This window comes from Eutrema salsugineum, unplaced genomic scaffold (assembly GCF_000478725.1).
Source record: "Eutrema salsugineum unplaced genomic scaffold, Eutsalg1_0 scaffold_6, whole genome shotgun sequence".
NCBI classification, from domain to species: domain Eukaryota; kingdom Viridiplantae; phylum Streptophyta; class Magnoliopsida; order Brassicales; family Brassicaceae; genus Eutrema; species Eutrema salsugineum.
The window spans coordinates 12,602,115-12,623,449 of NW_006256547.1; the positions used below are offsets into that span (position 1 = coordinate 12,602,115).

The 21,335-nt window shown below is 42.4% G+C and overlaps 2 non-coding genes across 2 annotated transcripts; one reads left to right on the forward strand and one right to left on the reverse strand.

Annotated features, from left to right (window-relative positions):
• Positions 1-205: 205 nt before the first annotated feature.
• Positions 206-312, forward strand: LOC112083649. The gene has a single exon (XR_002897785.1). It is a non-coding gene; the product is annotated as a small nucleolar RNA R71 (small nucleolar RNA).
• Positions 313-18,549: 18,237 nt separating this feature from the next.
• On the reverse strand, positions 18,550-18,656 carry LOC112083630. The gene has a single exon (XR_002897766.1). It is a non-coding gene; the product is annotated as a small nucleolar RNA R71 (small nucleolar RNA).
• Positions 18,657-21,335: the final 2,679 nt, after the last annotated feature.

The following is a 21,335-nucleotide window of genomic DNA, read 5'->3' on the forward strand; positions in this document are numbered from 1 at the left end:
CTGTTCATCACTAGATCCCTCTGTACGGTTTGCTCTATCAAAGTCCTCTCCATACGTGTCATTGGACTTGGCTAGGTTCTCAACTAGTTCCATTGCCTCAGTGATCTCTTTTCCAAGAAAATTCCCATTTGAAGCTGTATCGAGTTGGTTTCTGATCTTGGGGAGTGCACCTCGGTATAAAGTACTCAAGAGGGATGCCTCTGAGAAGCCGTGGTGTGGGCATTGGTTAGTGTAGCTTCTAAACCGTTCCCAAGCTTCACTAAAGCTCTCGTTATTGTGCTGCGTGAAACTTGAGATCTGATTCCTGAGCTTAGCCGTGCGTGATGTGGAAAAGAACTTTGATAAGAACGCCAGTTTACACTGCTCCCAGGTTTGTATAGATCCCCTCGGTATATTCTTTTCCCACTGGTGTGCTTTATCACCGAGGCTGAAAGGGAACAAGCGTAGCTTGAAGCTATCTTCGGAGACGCCATTTATCTTGGTTAAGTCGCAAACCCGATCAAATTGATCTAGATGTTGTTTTGAACTTCAAAGTTGTTGTTTTGAACTGGTGGAGCTTGAATCCCAGCTCGGTATTGGTGCGCATTAGCTCGGTCATTCTCTCCAACACAGATTGGAGGATGTTGTCTCTGAACTTGGGGCGGTGGCGGATGAACATGATGGGCTTGTTGTTCATTTCTATTCGCTTGGTGTTGGTTTTGCTGAGCAAGCCGTTCGTTTCTTTGAGCCTGTTGCTGATTATCATAGGCTTGTTGTTCATTTCTTCCTGCCTGCGCCTGATTAGCCTGAGCCTGGTGCTCGGCTGCCTGAGCCTGTTGCTCCATTCTCTGTTGTTCTGCCATTCCAAGTCTGTCAAAGTGCCGTTCTCTCTCGCGAGCTCGCCTTTCTAATCTGTCGATGTTATCGTCGTATGGGAAAAGCGATCCTGTGCTCCGAGACCTGGTATTCATGCACCTGAAAACAAAACAAGAACTTGGAAAGAAGTTAGTAAAACAAAGGAAAGAAAAGCTTGAACTCAAGAACAAACAAGAGACTAATGCTCCTACAAGTTGGCAACGGCGCCAATTGATAACTAAGAGTTTTCAGGCTCTTAGAAGGGTTATCAATCCCCTTGTCAAAGTAGTATAAGGAGTGTCAAACCAAGCTTGTAAACGAGACACTAGCCTATGTCATTTGTTCACTTAAGTCAAGACAAGATGATAAAAGTTTGGTGACGATGATTAACAGGTACATGAGCAATAAAGTTAAATAAAAACAGAGATTTAAACTAATCAATATGCAAATAACAAACAGGTGATTCAGATGATGGTAATGAATGATAAAGGCAGAAGCTTTAGACAGGACATTTGACTCGGGTGCTTCCAAGTTAGACTAAGGGGCTAATGAATCATTTTATCAAGCGATTTCATTTGACTTTGAACTCAAGGCACGTTAATCTTCTCATGAAAGTATTAAACGTCTAAACTGATCCTCTTTCATACCAAAATCCCTTTTGAGAAGCACAAATCAGTCAGCAATAAGAATCGGTTCAAAAACGTCATTTAAGAGAACAAACTATCACTCTCGCGATGAAAGACTCTTAAACCCTTAACCGAGTGGTTCAGACATTTCTACAAACACTTCTGATGCGAGATATGTCTCAGATCTGAACCTCAAGTGATGTGCTTGGATCCAGCTTAGAGATCTCGTCGGTTAAGGAATGAAACATGCAAGACTAGACACCTAAACCCATTAATCCACCTTGAAAGCACCCTAATCTACCTATCTAAAGCCGCTTAAACGACTACTCACTGATCATAACGAGCTCACTAAGTCCTTTGCAAGACGTGTAGCTAGTTTGATGTTGGATGATAAAAGAAATAAAGAACAAGATTCTGATGCAAAAACGAGATATCGGATTAGATTAATCAAGTTTCACAAAAGAGGCAAGTTCTTAGAGCTAAAAACAGATAAGAGATAAGATAACTAGGTTTTTAGTCTCAAAATGTATTTATAGCAAAGGGAAAGTGTCGCGGGTCAGCCTGGAACAAACCGGGAACTGAACCGCCTTCTTGGGTTGATGGGTGAGTGCCACGGTGTGTCGGAAAGTGAAACCGAGGTCTTCATGCCGAGGCGTGCACGTGAGTCAGGATCCAGATGAAGATCTCGTGAAGAACACGTCAAGAACATGCATGAACCCTAGTCTTTGATTTATCCTCACGTGTATGTTCTTGAGCCATTCTGTTCTTGATTCTGGGTTCGTGACAAGGGACCTCGGGATAAAATGTCGAGGGGTCATGATTCGAGGTGCTTGGGAGAACACAGTCCGGCATGCACGCCGAGGTCATTACACCGAGGTGTACTTTCAACACTTAGTCGTTTCCAGCTTCAGTTCTTACGTATGCATGCCTCGATCTAACCATGCCAAGGCTTTGGCACGAGGTCTAGTCCAGAATACTTCCAAGATATGAGCCTCGACTTGAGTGACGCCAAGGTAAAGATACCGAGGCTTGTGAAAATACTTAGCGCGTATCGCAACTCTTTTAGGCTTATATCGACCATGTCACCTTCCGGAAGCAGTAACTTTCAGCACACGACTCCAATTGCTCTGGGACCAGTTCCACAGTCCAGATGACTCCAATTGCTCGAACTTTGGTGAAGAAACCATCGGAGCTTGGGGAGTGGAAGGCTTCCTGGATTTAACATCTTTGCGCCGCATTGAAATCACCGGAAAATAGACTTTTAGACCGATGTGAACTCCGGAGACCCTATCTCCCAAACCTTTGCTCCGAATTGAGCGATTCCAAATGCTCTCAGAAGATCTTCCATTGATCTCGAACTTTGGTGAAGACCGGGTAAGCTGGTTCGGTCTGGAGGGGCTCCGTCCGCCATGATCTTTGAACTTCGCCGTTCAGTTCTCGGGTACGCGCAATGCTAGTGAATGCTCCGGAAGCCATATCGTTCTCTCCACTGGTCCGAATTGGATGATTCCAACTGTTCTGGAATCTTTGCTTGATTATCTACAACTTTGGTGAAGACCCCGCCAACTGATTCGGACCGGAAGGTTCCCCGGATTGCTGATCTCTTATATTGGGCAGGCCATTCTTAGCAACTGCAAGAGCTATTATTGATGTGAGAGGTGGGATTATAGAGCTGCAACTTGGGTCTGAAAAGCTCAAGTTTGATGTGAATGAGATGATGAAGAAACCCACCATTGAAGGCCAATGTTTCTATGTGGAGACAATGGATCAGTTGGCTGATGAGTTGCTAGAGGAGCTGAACACTGAGGATCCTCTTCAAGCTGCTCTAACTCAAGAACAAGGAGACAATGGGCTCTTAGCTGAAGCAAGTGAAGGGTATAAGCTGTATTTGGACAATGCAAGAGAGCTGGGTCCTGAGACAAGGTTTTTGGAACTGGAACCAAGTGGCTCTGAAGTTTTTGTTATCAAAAGATCATACACCAACCAAAGCAGCTTGGACCAGGATTGGAATGAGGCTGATGCACCCCCTGTTGAGCTCAAGCCTCTACCAACAGGGCTCAGGTATGCTTTCTTGGGCTTAAACTCCACTTATCCAGTAATCATCAATGATAGCCTATTCGAGGATCAAGAGAGTGCATTTCTTAGTGAGATAAGAAAGTTCAGGAGAGCCATAGGATATTCATTGGCTGATATTAGAGGGATCTCTCCTGACATTTGCACCCACAGGATCCACCTAGAGGACCAATCTATGTCCTCTATTGAGCATCAACGACGACTTAACCCCAACCTTAAGGAAATGGTTAAGAAGGAGATACTAAAACTTCTTGAGGCAGGGATAATTTACCCAATCTCTGACTCAAGATGGGTGTCTCCTGTTCATGTTGTGCCCAAGAAGTGTGGGATCACAGTGGTTAAAAACGAGAAGGATGAGCTTATAGCTACTAGAACTGTCACAGGACACAGTGTATAGACTATAGAAAGATCAATGCAGCCTATAGGAAGGATCATTTTCCTTTACCTTTCATTGATCAGATGTTAGAGAGGCTTGCAAACCACCCCTTTTTTGTTTTCTCGATGGGTACTCGGGGTTCTTCCAAATGCCCATAGATCCCCGGGATCAAGAGAAAACAACATTCACTTGCCCTTATGGCATATTTGCGTACAGGCGAATGCCTTTTGGTCTCTGTAATGCTCCTGCCACATTTCAAATATGTATGATGCACATTTTCTCTGACATTATTGAAGAGAAAGTTAAGGTGTTCATGGATGACTTTAGTGTCTATGGCTCCTCCTTCTCAGATTGTCTCTCTAATTTGTCACAGGTCTTCGAGAGATGTGAGCAGCATAACTTGGTGTTGAACTGGGAGAAGTGCCACTTCATGGTGCAGGAAGGAATAGTTCTTGGGCACAAGATATCTGAAAAGGGCATAGAGGTTGACAGAGCAAAAGTAGAAGTAATGGTGAACCTGCAAACCCCCACTTCAGTCAAAGGGATAAGGAGTTTCCTTGGGCATGCAGGGTTTTACAGAAGATTTGTCAAAGACTTCTCAAGAATTGCCAGGCCCTTGACAAGACTGTTGTGTAAAGAAGTAGATTTCATCTTTGATGCTGAATGTGAAGAAGCCTTCAAGTTGATCAAGGAGGCATTGGTTAGTGCACCAATAGTTCAGGCACCAGACTGGTCTCTTCCTTTTGAGGTCATGACAGATGCATCTGATTTTTCTGTTGGAGCAGTACTTGGGCAAAAGAAAGACAAGAAGCTACATGTCATCTACTATGCCAGTAGAACACTTGACTCTGCACAAGAGAAGTATGCTACTACTGAGAAGGAAATGCTGGCAATAGTCTATGCCTTTGACAAATTCAGAAGCTACCTGGTGGGATCAAAAGTCATTGTATATACTGATCATGCAGCCCTCAGGTATCTGATGACCAAGAAAGATGCCAAGCCAAGATTGTTAAGATGGGTTCTTCTACTTCAGGAGTTTGATATGGAAGTACAAGATAAAAAGGGTATAGAGAATGGAGCTGCAGACCATCTCTCTAGGCTGAGAATTGACTCTGAAGTGCCTCTTAATGACAGCCTCCCTGAGGAATCACTGATGGTGCTCCATTCCTAGTTGGAGTTTGAAGAAGTAGAGAGCATTCAAGAGAGGAGGATGCCTTGGTTTGCAGACATTGTGAACTATCTAGCCTGTGGAGTGGAGCCACCAGAGTTAGATGCTTACCACAGGAAGAAGTTCTTCAGAGATGTCCAGAGATATTATTGGGATGAGCCCTACCTCTATGTCCTGAACAAAGATCAGCTGTATAGAAGGTGTCTTGCTGAGGAGGAGATGCAACCTGTGTTGCAAGAGTGTCATGGTTCAGCTTTTGGGGGTCACATGGGAGCATTCAAGACTGTGGCCAAGGTTCTTCAGAGTGGGTTTTGGTGGCCCACAATGTTCAAAGATGCTCAGTTGGTGGTTTCAGCATGTGATGCCTGTCAGAGGCATGGGGACATATTAAAGAGGAGTGAGATGCCTCAAAACCCAATTCTAGAAGTTGAGATCTTTGATTGCTGGGGGATTGACTTTATGGGGCCCTTCATTTCATCCTATGGGAATCAGTATATACTAGTTGCTGTGGACTATGTGTCCAAGTGGGTTGAGGCCATTGCTTCCCCTACCAATGATTCCAAGGTTGTAGTGAAGCTGTTCAAGAGCATTATCTTCCCAAGGTTTGGAGTTCCAAGGGTTGTTATCTCTGATGGAGGATCTCATTTTGTGAACAAAACTTTGGAGGGTTTGCTGAGAAAGCATGGAGTGAAACACAAGGTAGCTACTCCATATCATCCCCAAACTAGTGGCCAGGTTGAGGTATCTAATAGACAGATCAAGGCCATTCTTGAGAGGAGTGTTAGCTCAAGCAGAAAAGATTTGAGCAAAAGGCTAGATGATGCATTGTGGGCTTACAGGACTGCCTTTAAAACTCCAATTGGGACATAACCTTTCAGTCTGCTATATGGGAAGAGCTGCCACCTTCCTGTTGAGCTGGAGTACAAGGCTTTGTGGGCTGTGAAGTTGCTTAACTTTGATATCAAGACAGCTCAAGAGAAGAGGGTCATGCAACTCCATGAACTTGAGGAGATTAGGCTTGAGGCTTTTGAGAGCTCAAAGATCTATAAGGAGAAGACCAAAGCTTTGCATGATCAAAAGATTTTGAAAAGGGAGTTCAAAGAAGGAGATCTAGTGTTGCTGTTCAACTCTAGGCTTAAGTTGTTTCCAGGAAAACTTAAGTCTAGATGGTCTGGTCCCTTTAAGGTTCTTGAAGTCAGGCCATATGGAGCTGTTGTCTTGGAAGGAAAGAATGGTCAAGAGTTTGTGGTAAATGGCCAAAGGATCAAGCACTATTTGGTTTCACAAAGGAAGGAGGAAGCTACATCAGTTCCCCTTCTTGATCCACCACCAGCCTGTTAAACAGGTTTCCAAAGTCAAACTTAGAGACTTTAAACAAAGTGCTCTTGGGAGACACCCCAAGCTTATCTTTGTACATAGTTCTTTTGATTTCTTCTCTTTTCTTTTATGTTTTAGAACTTTTTGATGGGTTTTGTGAGTTGGTCTCAGGTTCTAGGTGATTTTTGGAGGACATAGCTCAGTGATGAATGGAATGGAGCATGTGAGAGGGCTGGGGGAAGTGTTTAAGGACTGAAAACCTTGGAGAACGCCTCAGTGCTACCTAGGTGTGCGGTTTGGATCAAGAAGAGCCCAGGCCGCAGCAGGACTCGCAATTTACTCCGGCCTGGGCGTGCTACCTAGTGAAAGAGGTCCAGGCCGCAGAAAGAAGAAGAACAGGCCAAGAGTTCTAAGTCCCAAACTCTGCTACCTAGTGCTGCGGCCTAGAAACAATAGAAGCCAACCCGCACATCCATCCGCAAAACACTCCAGGTTAGGCGTGCTACCTGGAAGCACGAAGACTAGGCCGCACCAAACAGAAGGAGTCCAAAACGTCTAAGTCCTAGGTTATGCTAGCTGGTGCTGCGGGTAAGAAGAGAGGAGTCTAGGCCGCATGAAGACTCGCAAATCACTCCGGGTTAGGCGTGCTAGCTAGGAACAAGGAACCCAGGTCGCAGCATGTGGAGAATGGCCAAGGTATCTAAGTTACAAAAGCTGCGAGTTAGGTGTGCTAGCTGGGAAAAGAGAAACTAGGTAGCACCAGAAAGAGGAATGGCCGAGTTGTCTAAGTAACAAACCCTGCGGCTTAGGTGTGCTACCTGAAAACAAAGAAGACCAACCCGCACATACACTCTCAATTTACTCCAAGTTGGTCGTGCTACCTGGTAAAAGAGGTCCAAGCCGCAGCAAAAAAAAAGAGGAACGGCCAAGATGTCTAAGTAACAAACCCTGTGATAGATAAGACTTTTAAGGGTCTCAGGGCTATCAATCCCCTTGTCAATGTAGTACAAAGAGGTTTATCAATCCAGATGTGGTGTTAGACACTAAGCTATATGATCAAGTTCTTAATTCAAGCAAACAAGAATAGGTTTTGATTAATCTAGAGACAACTATAAACATAAACAGGTTTAAAGACAAATGACAATGACAAATGATGTGAATATGATATGATGGAGGCATGAGATTCTAGACATGATAGTTGGTTAGGGTGCCTTGGTGTTAAACTAGAAATGCTAATGACAATGATGAGACATGATTCAAATGATTAAGAACTCTAATCTAGGTTAATCCTCTCATGAAGGTATTAACCCCTATACTAATCCATTTTCAAACCAAATTCCCATTTGTGAAACATGAATCAATATGCATTAACAAACAGCTCCCCGGCAACGGCGCCAATTGATAGATAAGACTTTTAAGGGTCTCAGGGCTATCAATCCCCTTGTCAATGTAGTACAAAGAGGTTTATCAATCCAGATGTGGTGTTAGACACTAAGCTATATGATCAAGTTCTTAATTCAAGCAAACAAGAATAGGTTTTGATTAATCTAGAGACAACTATAAACATAAACAGGTTTAAAGACAAATGACAATGACAAATGATGTGAATATGATATGATGGAGGCATGAGATTCTAGACATGATAGTTGGTTAGGGTGCCTTGGTGTTAAACTAGAAATGCTAATGACAATGATGAGACATGATTCAAATGATTAAGAACTCTAATCTAGGTTAATCCTCTCATGAAGGTATTAACCCCTATACTAATCCATTTTCAAACCAAATTCCCATTTGTGAAACATGAATCAATATGCATTAACAAACAGCTCTTAATGATCATTCAAGCATTTAACAAATCATTCCCATGATGAAAAATTACTTAAACCTCTAACACAACTCTTTCAGGAATTTCATCAAACACTTTTGGTGCATGAAATTCCCAGAATCTAGATCTCAAGTGATTATCAAGGATTTAGCATAGAGAACAGCTGTTTAGAGAGATGAATCAATGAATCTAGCCCTAAGCACTCCTAATCTAACACTTTAGCACCCTAACCTACACATCTAGAACCTCATTAAGGTGACTACTCACTAATCATACTAATCTCTCTTAAACTTTTGCAAGTTGAGTAGATTAGCATGATTAATGATGAGAAATGGAGATGGAGATGATAGATTCAAAAGAAAACAGCTTTAAACACCCAGATCTCCTTAAACTCTCTTGATTAAACACTCAAATAAAGATATTTCTCTTCTTAATGGAGTCTTTTCACCAAAAAGGCAAGAGACAAAGGGAATAAAACTTAGTTCTCCCCCAAAAAACCCTAAAAAGTATTTATACCTTCTTAAAAACGAACCGGGTCAGCCCGGAACAAACCGGGTCCTGACCCGGTTTTAATGGATAAAGTGGGAAAAGCTGCGGGTCGGTTCAGTATGTCCCAGGCCGCACACCTAAGTCGCAGTAGATGAAGACTTGTCTTGTGAGGCTTGAATTACCTTGTCGGAGCCGCACGCCTATCTAGGAGTAAATTGCGAGTGTTTCTGCGGCATGGTCTCCTTCCTCTCCAACTCGCAGGGCTGAGCCGGTTTCTGGGGGATGTAGAAACTGTGCGGGTTGGTCTCTATTGCACTTAGGTCGCAGGCTCAAGTCGGAGTGAATTCCGAGTGATCGTGCGGCATAGATCCAGGCGCGGATGACTCGCATGCCTAAGTCGCACGATTGTGGACTTAGCATTTCTCTTGCTCGGGAGCTCCAGACCTCTTCCAGTGATAGTTTACCCGCACATTTCAACTCGCAGCATCAGCATTCAGGTGTTCATCTTCAGGCCTGCGGGTTAACCAAGTCGCAAGACCATCTCGCAGCATCCAGAGCAGCTTAGATCACTTCGCATTCCGGAGAGTGTAACTCCTGTGATACTTGTCCGAATTGAATGATTTCGGTTGCAGAAGACAGAGGACTCATTTATCTCCAACTTTTGTGAAGGAAGTTTCAGTGCTTGGGAGGTGGAAGGCTTCCTGGAGGGCACATCTTTGCAGTGCATGTATACGACCAGAGAGAGGCGTCTAGACATGTGTCCATTCCGGAGGCCGTATCTTCCTGCTCATAGATCCGAATTGAATGCTCTTGGACGTTCTGGAAAGAAAACTCAAATGTCTCTGATTCTCATGAAGGACCCGGAAGCTGAATCGGCCTGGAAGTGCACCGTCCTTCGCATCCTTCAGAACTGATCTGCTCGGTCCGGAATACCTGCGAGACAGGGGTTTCTTCCGACGAGCTTATCTCTCTGCTCACGCGTCCGAATTCTACGATTCCAATTGCTATGAGACCGTGCTTCAATGCTCTCCAACTTCTATGAAGGACCCGCCATCTGAATCGGACCGGAAGGCTCCCCGGACAGGTGATTTCTGAGACTCGTTCGCACCCGGAGATTTTGGCCGATATACTTAATTCGCGGTACGTGAAAATGGCCGGTAAAGCTTCCCGCGGTACATGAAAATGGCCGGTAAAACCTTCCTGGCCAGCGAGAATGGCCGATAACCTCCATAGACTCAAGTTTTCCACTTTTTCAAGCTCTGCTCACCATTCCACCTCCTGGATTCATCTTTTCAGCTCCATAATCACCTGATAGACACTCAAAACATGCAAAGACTCATTGGGACCTAATGCATCTCCTAAGTTCTAAAACAAACCCTAGGGACCTAAAATACATGAAATAAAACATGATTTGGAATGATTTATGCAACCTAAATGATGCAAATTATGAACATATCAACTCCCCCACACTTGTCCTTTGCTTGTCCTCAAGCAAAAAGAGCAAATGAGAGAAAGAGGTTGTATGCAATGGGAGTTCACATTTTCTTTTTAATGGGTTCCAGGTAGCAGCAATGAGAAAAAATAAAACCGGGCTGAAGAACTTTTACTGCGACTTGGTCATGCGGGGTAGGCACAGAAGATCCCAGGTAGCACAAAAATATTTCCGGTTCTGCACCAAGACGGTCATGCGGCTCGATCCTGACGGTTCCCGGACGCACAAAAGAGAGAAAGGAGGCCGGTCAACGAGGAAAGGACGGGTCAAAGCCTTGACTGGTCAAAATAGATCTATTTACCGCCAGTCCAAAGGCTTGACCCAGTCCCACACTCTCTCTTCCCCACAACAAACCCGAGTTTGCAACTCTTTCTCTCATTTCTCTCCATTGTTTTCACCATATCTCTCTCATTTCTCCACCAAATTTGTTGATTCAAAGTGCTCTGAGCTCGTTTTTGAGTTGTTAACATCATCCTGATTGCATTTCGAACTCGTTGCATCTTAATCCCAAGGTATTTCATCCTGTTAAAATTCACCTTTTTCCATGTTCTTCAATGGTGATTTATGAGCTTCAAAGTGTGGAATCGATTTTGATAGGTTGTTTTAGACCTTGGGATTATTTTTATAAATGCTAGGGTGCTAGATAGTCTTGGAAAACAGAGCACTTTGTTGGTAATTCCTTGTTCTTGAGTTTTGAAAATTGTTGCAAGTAATTCATGAAAAAAATCAATTTTTTTTTTTAAAAAAACGAGATGAATTGGTTTCTTGCTGAGTCCCTGCTTTGCACTCTTGTTTTTGCATTGCTATGAACTTATTGGATTGATTCTTGGCTAGAGAAACCTGTTCATGTGGTTTAAAATCGATTCTTGCAACAAAATTTTTTCAAAATTTTGGAGAATTTTGTGAAGCTTGTCCTTGTACTAACATTGTTTTTGAGAATCTCTTGGCAGATGACTGAACGAACAAACACTCTGGCAAAGAAGAAGGGAACTGCATTAAAAGGCAAAGGTTTGGTCTCAGGGTCTTCAAAGCCAAGAGAAAAAGGGCAAAGTGCAAAGAATACCACAAAGCAAGGGAAGTGTGATCCAGCGCCAAAAAAGACAAGGCCTGAAGGAAAAGCTTTGGTGGTTACTTCTGGTTCCAAGAAGAAGGGTAAACAGTTGGATGTGGTATCTGAGAGTGAGCAGACTGAAAGTGACTCAAGCAGCTCAGCTGGTGGTTCCCAAGGCACCATTAAAAAGGGATCAAAGAAGTTCAAGAAAACTGAACCAGAAACACTTTATTATCTGGCTAAGTTTCAACAGATAGAGATCCAGCAAGGGAGATTCCCTGATTTGGACTTTCTAAGGAAGATTGGCATCTATGAAGATGTAAAGACTTTGCTTGGGAACATGGGTGTTGAGTCACTTTTGGAGATGAGAGAGATCGCTTATGAACAAGAGTCTCAAGACTTCTTGGCTTCCTTTGAAGCTTTCATTTACTACCCAAGGGATTCAAGAATTATTCAAGGAGATGGGCTTGGACATGTGGAGTTTACTGTGAAAGGGAAGGAGTATTCAGTGTCATTCAGAGAATTTAATGAGATTTTTGGGTTTTCAGCACCTAGAAATGAACTTCTCTCCAACCAGGTCAATCTCAGAAAAGATGAGATCCAACTTCTATGGAGATCAATTGCTTCTGGGAAGTACACAGCTGGAACAACCCTGAGATATGTACACAAGATTCTCTCTCACAGCTTCTACTTCAAGATTGATGTTGGAAGAGTTCACAAAGGAGATCTGATGCTTCTTGGTGTAGGGCTGAGACCGCTGATGCCAACACATGAAGATGGGGAACCCTATGAAGGGTATGAATAGCCACTTTGCCTTGCCTCTCAATTAGCAAGGTCTTTGATGTTCTACAAAAGCGCATGTGGGGTCTACAAAGCAGATGCAAAGCTGGCCCATGGATGGGTGGTAACAAAGATCTTGAAAGCCAAGGGATACAGATTCAAGGAGAACAAGGCAAAGTTTGATCTGATTAATGAAGCACATTTGTGTAAGATTGGCTTCCTCCAAGGAAGAGTGGGTACCAAGGTAGTATACAACTTCAAGACTCTAATCAGTGAGCCAGCCCAAGTTCTCCTACCCAATCCCTCCATCACCACAGTCCAAGTTAAAAGGAACATTCACTTTTTCTTGCTGAAGGAAGAGCTGTACAATGTCCAAACTGATCCACCAATCCTCACATACAAGCAAGCTTGCAGAGAAGAAGCCTCCAAGGGAAAGAAAGCAACCGCTGAAGATGCTACCACAAGTGCTGCTGGTGCTCAAGATGCTGATCTGCCTCCACCTCAAAAACGTTTTGGTGGAAACAGATACCACTTTGATGATTAAAACTGGGAGGAACCAGGCACTTCAGGGTTCAGAGCTCAACAAAAGATTGGTATTCTCCAACAATGGTGCAAGTACCAAGACAAAACCATCCACAAGATGGCCAAATGCATCAAGGAGATGAAGAAGAGGATCAAGAAGCTTGAAAACCATTGCAAAGGTGGGGCTCCAGCACCGGTTTCACCAAGAAAAGAGAGGAAGTTGGAGAGAGTTCCATGAATTGCACAACCTTGGTCACATATGGAACCACTTGGGTGGATCTTGACGATGGGTCTGATGAGGCAAGCCATCATTCTTGGGAGACACCATCCGGCCACACTTCAAACCCCTCCTACTCATTGGGGTCTGACCTCCACAGCTCCTAGGTAACACTCAACACCTTGTAAATAGCATGTAGATTTCCTTTTTCTTTTGCATTTTACTTGTTTACCTTGTTTTAACTCCTTTCTCATGCTTTTATAACACAAGGGACTGTGTTATTTAAGTGTGGGGGAGGAGTTTCATCCTTTACTAATCATGTTTTCTCTTTTCTTATTTTACACTTTTGAGTCTTGAGTCACATTCTAGTTGCATATTCATGTAGTCTCATCTAAGTGCATATAAAAACCAAAAAAATGGAAAAATCTGAAAAAATTTTCACAAAAAATGATCATGTAGCTGCATTCACATTTTTAGGATTGAGTCTAGATTGCATATGCATGTAGGTTGCATCTTGCAAGGAGTAATGATAGGTTTTCTAGAGAGTACATCACTTTGAGAACTTGAACTGAATATGCTTGTGAATCTTTTTCTATGCTTGCAAAGTCTGAAATGATCTGAATCTGAGAAGCAAGTTTGAATTGAACTCAACTCTAATTAAGTGAAAACCCTGAACTTGACTTGAAATTATCATTTGGTGCATCGTTTGAATAAGCTTGTGGATACCAATATACATATTTGAGCTAGAATCCTGTTTTTACCATCCTTTTCCGTAGCTCAAATAGCTGAATCTGCATAATAGATCAGTTTTCCTCACCCTGAACCCATCCTTCTTTCAAGCCAATTGTTTGTGTGTGATTGAGAAGCCACCTTGGACCAAACTTAGCAGAAAGTGTTAGGTTTAGGGCGACAAGGGCAAGTCTCATTGAGTGCTAAGTTCCATCATCAAGGAGCTGAGAGATTTGGCAAGAACTAAGTGTGGGGGAATACATGTTGGTGAGTGGAAAAAGGAGAGATGAGTGGAAATAAAAGGAGAATGGTGAGAACTAGGGGATAGAAAAAGAAATCAGTCTTGAAGTTTTGAGTCAAAAGAAGTGAGCTCTAGTGTTTTGAAAAGAAAGAATCTAGCCTCTAAGTGAAAAGAAAAGAAGCCAAAGAGCTCAAATGTTTTTAAAAAAAAAAAAGCAAGAAAGAAAAAGAGGTTAGAGGTTACAAAAGAAAGTGAAAAAGAGCTATGGAAAGTTTGAACTCCAAGACTTGTGTATGAAAAAGAAAAGAGAGTCCCCTAGTGAGAGAAATGAGTGTGAAAAGTAAGCAAGTGAGGAAACTTTGAGTGGAGTGTGGGTTGGGATGAGTCTTTGCCCTTGTATGCATAGGTTGGCTTTTACCTTTAGCATTCTGCCAAAGTTTGGTCATTCATAGAGAGATCCTTTTGCTGCATTGAGCCCACTCAGGCATTGATGAGATCATTTTAGTCTCATAACCTCACCCTAGCCAAACTATGTTTGTTTAAACAATGCATCATTTGATCCGCTTGGTAAAAAGCTTAATGAATGTGAAAGAGTTGAGAGAGAGAAGAACTTGTGGAGATTCCTTCTTGAGTTGATATATATCTGAGTATGGCTTTGCATTGCATAATTAAGCATGAACTTGAATTCTCATTGTGATCACTTCTCTCAAAAAGAAAATGTGAACTCCCATGCATTCAACCTCTCTCTCTCATTTGTTCTAGTTTGCTTGAGGACAAGCAAAAGACAAGTGTGGGGGAGTTAATATATTCATAATTTGCATCATTTAGGTTGCATAATTCATTCTAAATCATGTTTTATTCCATGCATTTTAGGTCCTTAGGGTTTGTTTTAGAACTTAGGAGATGCATTAGGTCCCAATGAGTCTTTGCATGTTTTGAGTGTTTATCAAGTGTATTTGGAGCAGAAAAGATGGATCCAGGAGGTGGAATGGTGACCAAGGCTTGAAAAAGGGTGAAATGGGGTCTTTGGAGGTTATCGGCCATTCTCGCTGACCAGGAAGGTTTTTTCTCGGCCATTCTCGCGTACCAGGAAAGATTTTATCGGCCAAAACGAGTACCGGCTAATGGATCTCTCGGCCAAAATCTCCGGGTGCAGACACGTTTCCGAAATCGCTTGTCCGGGGAACTTTCCGGTCCAATTCAGATGTCGGGTTCTTGATAGAAGTTGGAGAGGATTGGATCACGGATTCATAGAAAGTGGAATCATGTAATTCGGACGCGTGAGCAGAGAGTTAAGCTCGTCGGAAGAAACCCCTGTCTCGCTACTGTTTTGGATCAGGCCGATGAGCTCTGAAGAATGCGAAGGACGGTGTACTTCCAGGCCGATTAAGTTTCCGGGGCCTTCATGAGAATCAGAGACATTTTAGTCTTCTTTCCAGAATGTCCAAGATCATTCAATTTGGAGCTATGAGCAGAAAGATACGGTCTCAGGAATGGACACATGTCTGGACGCCTCTCTCTGTTCGTGTAAATGCACTGCAAAGGTGTGCCCTCCAGTAAGCCTTCCACTTCCTAAGAACCGAAGCTTCCTTCACCAAAGTTGTAGATAAATGAGTTCTCCGTCTTCTGCAACCGGAATCACTCAATTCAGACACGTTTCGTGGAAGTTACACTCTCCGGAATGTGAAATGGTCCAAGCTGCTCTGAATGCTGCGAGATGGTCTTGCGACTTGGTTAACCCGCAGGCCTGAAGATGAATGCCTGAAAGCTGATGCTGCGAGTTGAGAAGTGCGGGTAAGCTATCACTGGATGAGGTCTGAAGCTCCCGAGCATGAGAAATGCTAAGTCCACAATCGTGCGACTTAGGCATGCGAGTTAGCCGCGCCTGGAACTAAGCCACACGATCACTCGCAAATCACTCCAACTTGAGCCTGCGACCTAAGTGCAATGGAAACCAACCCGCACATTTGTACACTCCCCAGAAACCGCCTTGGTCCTGCGAGTTGAAGAAGAAGAAGATTAAGCCGCAGCAAGACTCGCAAATCACTCCTACTTGGGCATGCGGCTAAGACAAAGCAATTTAAGTCTCACAAGACAAGTCTTCATCTACTGCGACTTGGGCGTGCTACCTGGGAGACACTGGACCAACCCGCAGTAATTCCACTTTATCCATTAAAGCCGGGTCAGGACCCGGTTTGTTCCGGGCTGACCCGGTTGGTTTTTAGAGAGGTCTAAATACTTTTTAGGGTTTTTTCTGAGAGAACTAAGCTTTATTCCCTTTGTCTCTTGCCTCTTTTGTGAAAAAGACTCCACCAAGAAGCGTTTAAGAGATTTTTGGTTTTTGGTTTGGTCTAAATATCGATTTTTGGCCTTTTAATCAAGAAAGTTTAAGAGATTTTTGAGTTTTAAAGCTGCTTTCTTCTTAATCTATCATCTCCATCTCTATTTCTCATCATTAATCATGCTAATCTTCTCCACTTGCAAAGGTTTAAGAGAGATTAGTATGATTAGTGAGTAGTCACCTTAATGAGGTTCTAGATGTGTAGGTTAGGGTGGTAAAGTGTTAGATTAGGAGTGCTTAGGGCTAGATTCATTGATTCATCTCTCTAAACAGCTGTTCTCTATGCTAGATCCTTGCATATCACTTGAGATCTAGATTCTCGGAATTTCATGCACCAAAAGTGTTTGATGAAATTTCTGAAAGAGCTGTATTAGAGGTTTAAGCATTTTCTGCATGATGATGTATTGTTAATTGCTTGAATGATCACAAAGGCCTGTTTATTAATGCATACTGATTCATATTTCACAAATGGGAATTTGGTTTGAAAATGGATTAGTATAGGGGTTAATACCTTCATGAGAGGATTAACCTAGATTAGAGTTCTTAATCATTTGAATCATGTCTCATCATTGTCATTAGCATTTCTAGCCTAGCACCAAAGCACCCTAACCAACTATCATGTCTAGAATCTCATGCCTCCATCATATCATATTCACATCATTTGTTATTGTCATTAGTCTTTAATCCTGTTTATGTTTGTAGTTGTCTTTAGATAATCAAAACCACTCTTGTTTGCTTGGATTAAGAACCTGATTACATAGCTTAGTGTCTATCACCACATTCTTGGATTGATAAACCCCTTGTACTAGAAGACAGGGGATTGATAACCTCTATAAAGAGCCTTGAAAACTCTTAGTTATCAAGGATCTAGTGTGTTGGTCATGATTAGTGAGTAATCCCCATATTAAGGTCTTAGATATGTAGATTAGGGTGCTTAGGTGGTAGATTAGTGAGCTTAGGGGTAATATCATTCATATTCCATTCTCTACAACCTGTTCTTAATGCTAGATCCATACCATCATATGTGGTCTAGATTCTGGGCATTTCATGCACCAAAAGTGTTTGATGAAATGCCTGAACCAAGGTTGTTAGAGGTTTAAGTGTTATTCATCATGGGAATGATTGTTTATATGCTTAAATGACAGATTAAACTGGTTCTCAATGCTTGTTGATTCATGTTTCACTAATGATGACTAGGTTAGAAACTGTTTTAGCATAGAAGTTGATACCTTCATGAAAGGATTAACTTAATTAATGATGTTTAAGTTGAATGGTTTGCTTGATCACATGATGCATTAGCTCACTAGTTTAGCACCAAAGGCACCCTAATCCACTATCATGTCTAAGACCTTTCTCATAATCATACATACATTCTCATCTCATTTAGCTTACTTGTTTGCTTGTTTAAGTTGATCATTAGCTTTAATCCTTGTTTTCCATTCTTAGTTGTCATTAATCATAAAAACCTCACTCATTTGGCTTGAATTAAGAACTGATCATGCATCTTAGTGTCTACACATGATGGATTGATACCCTTTGTACTGCAAAGTGACAAAAGGGATTGATAACCTCTCATTTAGAGCCTTGAAAACTCTAAGTTATCAATTGGCGCTGTTGCCAAAGTGTGATAGCATTAAGATTGTGTCATTTCTTGAGATCAAGCATTTTCTTTTGTGTTTTCTAATTTCTTTCAAGTTCTGGTTGTGAATTTCAGGTGCATGAACACCAGGTCCAGATCAAGAAGTTGTGGTCCACCTTTCCCCTTAAACGACAACATTAATCTTTTCGTACCAAGGAGGAGAAGGGACAGGCGTGGAAGACAGTTTGATCAGGCTGATATGGAAGATCAAAGAGAGCATGTGGTTGACATGGAACAACCAGCTCAGGAGCAACAAGCTCAGGGTAATGGAGCTGGTAATGCAGCTGGTAATGGAGTTGGTCAAGGGTTACATCAGGGTAATGTTCATCAGGAACAGGTGCACCAACAGCAAGCTTATGTCCACCAGGGACAAGCTCCAGCTCATCAGCAGAGGCATCAGGCCAATGTACAGCAAAGAAAACAGGTGCACCAACATCAGCCCTTCCAAACCAGCAAAGGAGATATGAGCCGAAACAGGTCTATGTTGGAGAAAATGACAGGGCCAATGCTCATCAGTATGGAGCTGGAATTCAAGCACCACCTGTGCAAAATAACAACTTTGAAGTGAAGGCATCCTTGTTGAATATGGTCCAGAACTCAAAGTTTTATGGATTGGCAATGGAAGATCCCTTGGAACTCTTGGATCAATTTGATAAAGTGTGTGACTTGACAAAGATAAATGGAGTTTCTGAGGATAGTTTCAAGCTCAGATTATTCCCCTTCAGTCTTGGTGACAATGCTCACCAATGGGAGAAGAACCTCTCAAGAGGCTCCATTCAAACCTGGGAGCAATGCAAGCAGGCATTTCTTCTCCACCTCCAGAACTGCTAAATTGAGAAACCAAATCTCTAGCTTCACTCAGCACAGCAATGAGAGTTTTGGTGAAGCATATGAGAGATTCAGGAGCTACACCAACCAATGCCCACACCATGGGTTTACTGAGGCTTCACTTCTCAGCACACTTTATAGTGGGGCTCTTCCCAAGATTAGAAACCAGCTGGATACTGCCTCCAATGGAAACTATCTGGGAAAGGAGATTCATGCTGCTTTAGAGCTAGTTGAGAAATTAGCAATGAGCAATGACACTTATGGTGAAGACTATGACAGAACAAATAGATCAGAAGGTTCAAGCTCAGAACAGAGGCTCACTAGAGAAGTTAAGGAGTTGAGGAGTGAATTGGGCAAGTTGAAATTGGTTTCTCAAAAACCAGGTCACTATGTTGGTGAGTATGATGATTCTCCAAACATTGAGAACATCAATGAAGAAGGCTTGACACAGGAGGAGTTGAACTACATTGGGAACCAAAACAGATTCCAAAGGTTCAACAACTACAATGCCAACAACAACCTGTCTTATAGAAGCAACAACGTGGCAAACCCACAAGACCAGGTTTATCCTCCTCAACAAGGTTTTGTGCCTAAACCTCAATTTCAGAGCTCTTACCAGTCTAAGCCACAATTCAGCCAACCTCAACAGCAATATGGTCAGCCACAATAGCAAATGGCACCACCAGGGTTTGGTCCACCACAGTTCCAGCAGCAAGCGTCGGCTCAACATCAGTTTCAGCCAACACCGTTTCAGCAGCAGCCACAGATGGGGTCAGATATGGTTGGGATTCTGCAACAACTGCTTCAGGTTCAACAGGTATTTGCAAGCCAGTATGCATCCATGCAGCAGGACATAAAGGAAATGAAGCAAAACCAGGCCTCTAGCTCAAGGAACCAAGGCCAACTACTTGGAAAGCCTGAACCCAACCCCAAGGGATATGCTAAAGTGATAGCAGGAATTTTTCAATCCTTGATCAATTCCTCAACTACTCATGTCATTGTAGCACTTGAGGTATCAATCCAAATGGAGAGATTCTAGACACTAGAACTATGAGGAGTTATCTTAATTCAAGTCTAACAAGCAGATGAGTTGGTAACAAGGTGATCTAAAACATAAAACAAACAAAAAACAAGCAGTAATTTAAGAACAAGCAACAAGACAACAAAACAAAGACTCAGATTCAAAACAAAGAGAAAGCTAAACCTCTAGATGTGATCATTGATTAGGGTGCTTTAGAGATTTATTCATTATGCTAAGAACAATAATGCAATGCAAGTTACTCTTTAGTCTAGAGCAGATTAATTCATTCCCATGACAATAATCTCTTTGTAAATCACTTAATCAAGATTAATTTACCTTAAGCAAGATCAAGAAATCAACAAGCATAGAGTATCAAGTCTAATAATGACCAAACGGTTTCTATTTCAAAGAGACCGAATCTTACACAGAAAGCAGCAACAAGCAATCACATGATCTCAAAACCAATTAACTTAGAACTCAAATCTAGACTAATCCTCTCATGAAGGCATTAATCTCTACCCTAATCCACTCTCAAACCAAATCATCATTTGTGAAATATGAATCAGTGAGCATTAAGAAACAGTTCTAATATGTCATTCATGCATTTAACAAATCATTCCCATGATGAAAAAGGCATAAACCCTTAGCTTAGCTCATTCAGACATTTCATCAAACACCTTGTGGGTGGAGAAATGACTAAGGTCTAGATCAGAGTGATGTGCAAAGATCTAGCATTAAGAGCAGCTAACTAAGGAAAGGAGATGAGAATCTAGAACCTAAACATCATAAACCGATCATCTAAGCACCCTAATCTACACACCTAGAAGCTTAAAAGATAACTACTCACTAATCATGATTAACACACCATTTCCTTTGCAAGAGGTGATGTTAATCACGATTAGAAGTTGAGATCAGATGATGAAATGATAAGAAACAGCTTTAAGATAATGAAATCGCTTAGATATCTCTTAATCACGTCGGTTTTACACAGATAAGGAAAGAGAAATCAAAGAAAAACTAAGATAAAGGATAAGATAATGGATAACTAGGGTTTTAGTCTCTAAAAACTATTTATATAAAAGGGTGTGGGCCGGGTCAGCCCAGGACAAACTGGGTACTGACCCGCCCTTTCTGGGTTGCTGGAGCCACCCTTCGCCATCTGAAGAAGTCTCACACCGAGGGCCATACACCAGGGGGTCATGTGCTGGGTTGAAACTTTGATGAACACTTGAAGAACATGCATGAGACTTGGCCTTTGATCCGGTTAAAGCTTTGAAACGTGAAGAGGATTTGTTTGTAATCTGGGTTGGAGAGATGAGGACCTCGGAATACATGCCGAGGGGCCTGGTACCCGAGGTTTGTGTAACAAAGGAGCTCGGCATAGCATGCTGAAGGGTTCACACCAAGGTCTGCTTCAACACTTAGTCGTTTTGGGATCATTTTGGTGATCAAGGGAGCCTTGGTGTTGAAAGACCGAAGTCCTACCTCGAGGTATAGTCCCAAGATTTGTAAACATGCCTCCTCGGCATACATGCCGAGGTATTCACGCCGAGGTAGGACACAACACTTAGCTTACAGTCGCATCTCTTAAAACCCGAATTGACCAGCTTCTCTTCTGTTCAGTGTAACTTTCAGCTCATAACTCCAAATGTCCTAAAACAAGTTCCATGAGCAAGATAACTCATTCAGCTCAATCTTTGGTGAAGAAACTATCGGCGCCTGGGAAGTGGAAGGCTTCCTGGAGGGCTCATCTTCGCAGTGCATTT